Raw genomic sequence first — 2,500 nt, 5'->3', positions numbered from 1 at the left:
TCGGCCGTTTTGCTTGATTTATTAAGTCAGTCCTTCGTGTTTTAAGATTATTACTGACACTCTTAGCCGGTGATTTTATGACTGCCATGGAGGAAAATAATGTCATATATGTTTGTTTCCCATTAGCAATACCATTGAAAATCTGATAAGTAAAATAAACTTTATATACAAGTACATTATACCAGTTTTAGTGGCATAATCTTGGGAGGCCAGATATGAACCTCCGGTGGCAATCAAGATGGTAGCTAAAGAGAAAACTGGCCAGCCAATGGTTCTGAGTTTAACACCCCTGGTCTAAGGCCATTGACAGCGCGTTTAAAACAGGGTGCGGTGGTGAGGCTTGAGAACGAAGACCCAGGCGAGGAAAGGTCATCCAGCACTATGATAAAATATTCTGGCGAAAAGGGTAAAATGAGTCAACGATTACGACAAAATGTATTAGATGTCAAAGGTTGTAGAGCGCTGTAGGCTAATTGGTAGTGAAGAGGGTGTAGAGGGAAGAGCAAAAAGGGTAAAGGAAGGAGAGCGAACGGAGTACGAAGGCCGTTCAGGACCGACGCAAAGCCAGCCTTTCCTCCTTTCAGCACGGCTCTCACACCTTAGGATGTGGACAGCAGAAGGCGATGAAGAGAAGGAAAAAGAAAAAAGAAAGGGGGAGAAGAACAGACCAAGCAAAATTAGCTGAGGCGAGGGCTGGGGCGCGAGGCAAGGGTGATCCCTTATAAGCCCCGCGACAACAACGAGCAAGGGATTGGGGGCTATTAGTAGCAGTAACTGTAGATCATTATCAATATCATCATATCTTAAACATAATTATTATAATTATCATTGATCTGTTATTTTGCCGTAATCTGATAACATATATATATATATATATATATATATATATATATATATATATATATATATATATATATATATATATTATATATGTTATATATATATATTATATATATATTATATGTATATATATTATATATATATGTATATATATAATCATCAACATTATCATTATCATTATCATTATCACCATCATTATCGTTTTCATCACCACTACTCTTATCATCATTATCCTCATCATGATTATTATCATGATGATAATTATTATGATTAGCAAAAATATCATCATTACAATTTTTTTTTTTCATAATTAGTTTTTATCATTGTATTCATCGTCATTACTAAGGCTTTTGTCTTACAATATTTACAAAATTGTATTAAATCCTTATGTGTTACAGTTTAAGAAATCTTTTTGGTATATAAATGATTGTCTATTAATTTTCTTCATGTTTTCTTTTGTTGTTATCAATTTATGTATCTCTTCATTTGCCTATTTACCCATCTGTCTAGAGTGGTTGATTTCCAACCACTGATTGAATTGGAAGCATTACTTTATTATGGTTCATTTTTTATTTTTCATTTATTATTGTTTATTATTTATTAGTGTGCCACTATTGTTATCATAAGCATCAACATCATAATAATCATAACCATCACTGCCATTATCATTATTGCATTATTGTTAGTGAAAAACTTATGCTACCACAACTGCTATCACTGCAGGTGGTAGTTGCTCTTGCAACTTTCATTGCTATCATTATCATTTATCATCAGAATTGCTATTGTTGCCATCGCCAATGTTCTATTCTGATAGCATTATCAATGTCTAACATTATATCATTATCATATTATTGTTATTACTGTTATTATTGTCACTATCACTGCCATTATCAACATCGCTATCACTTTATAAATGGCATGTGAATCACATATAAGAAAACATGAAAATATAATTATTCACTTTTGATGGATATCATGAAATGCATAAAACCCATTATATTTTTTAACTACTAAACTACTGTGTAGTGACACTAGTTTAGACTGCTGAACTAGTGTCACATATTTTTCATAACTTTAGTAGTTGGTCAAAAGTTACCTTACAATTCCATCAGTATTATCATCGGCATTATCATACAAGAAATTATGGTTTTATTTTTTTTCTGTTAATGACATTCCAAATATTTTCTATTATTCACATGAAATTCTTTTAAAACAGGAAATACACTTATGATCTTTACACTGTAAGGTTGTACACGATAAATTCCTTACCGTTATTTCCAAACTCAATACTCGATCGCAGTTCCGCGTCTTTTCTCCCTCTGACAATTGTACATCAACTCTTATTTGTACATCAACTCTTTTCTCACTTTTGTTTTCTTATTTATCGCACCATATCGGCCCCTCTTTCTTCCCGTCCCTCTCCTCTCCTTTCTCTCGCGGTACTGTGGTGTTTTTTTCTCTCGCTCCTGTCAGTTGTCGGACGCTGCCCGAGACCTTTTTTTATATGCACGATTTGGTAACATCCCTTACAAAGATGTTAACTAGCGATGGATTGTGCTATTTTACAGCAGAGTAAATAACATAAATGTTACGTTGCAAAAGCGGCGTTTTTACCATTTCGCTGAGAGTTGACTGCTGTTGGGAAAGATAATTGGCATTT

The 2,500-nt window shown here is 33.6% G+C and overlaps 1 protein-coding gene across 4 annotated transcripts in view; it reads right to left on the bottom strand.

Annotated features, from left to right (window-relative positions):
• The window catches only part of LOC113802907 (organic cation transporter 1), a 12,886-nt gene extending 10,406 nt beyond the window's left edge, over window positions 1-2,480 (bottom strand). For 2 of the 4 annotated variants that reach the window (XM_027353557.2, XM_070117278.1), the window contains exon 1: window positions 2,110-2,247. The gene's annotated coding sequence lies outside the window, so the exon portion shown is untranslated. Of the gene's footprint in view, window positions 1-2,109 lie in introns of all 4 variants that reach the window. The other 2 variants (XM_027353556.2, XM_027353555.2) reach the window with 2 other exon arrangements.
• Between the last annotated feature and the right edge of the window lie 20 nt (window positions 2,481-2,500).

This window comes from Penaeus vannamei, chromosome 40, assembly GCF_042767895.1.
Source record: "Penaeus vannamei isolate JL-2024 chromosome 40, ASM4276789v1, whole genome shotgun sequence".
In the NCBI taxonomy this organism is placed as follows: Eukaryota; Metazoa; Arthropoda; class Malacostraca; order Decapoda; family Penaeidae; genus Penaeus; species Penaeus vannamei.
This window is presented reverse-complemented; position numbering and strand designations above follow the sequence as displayed.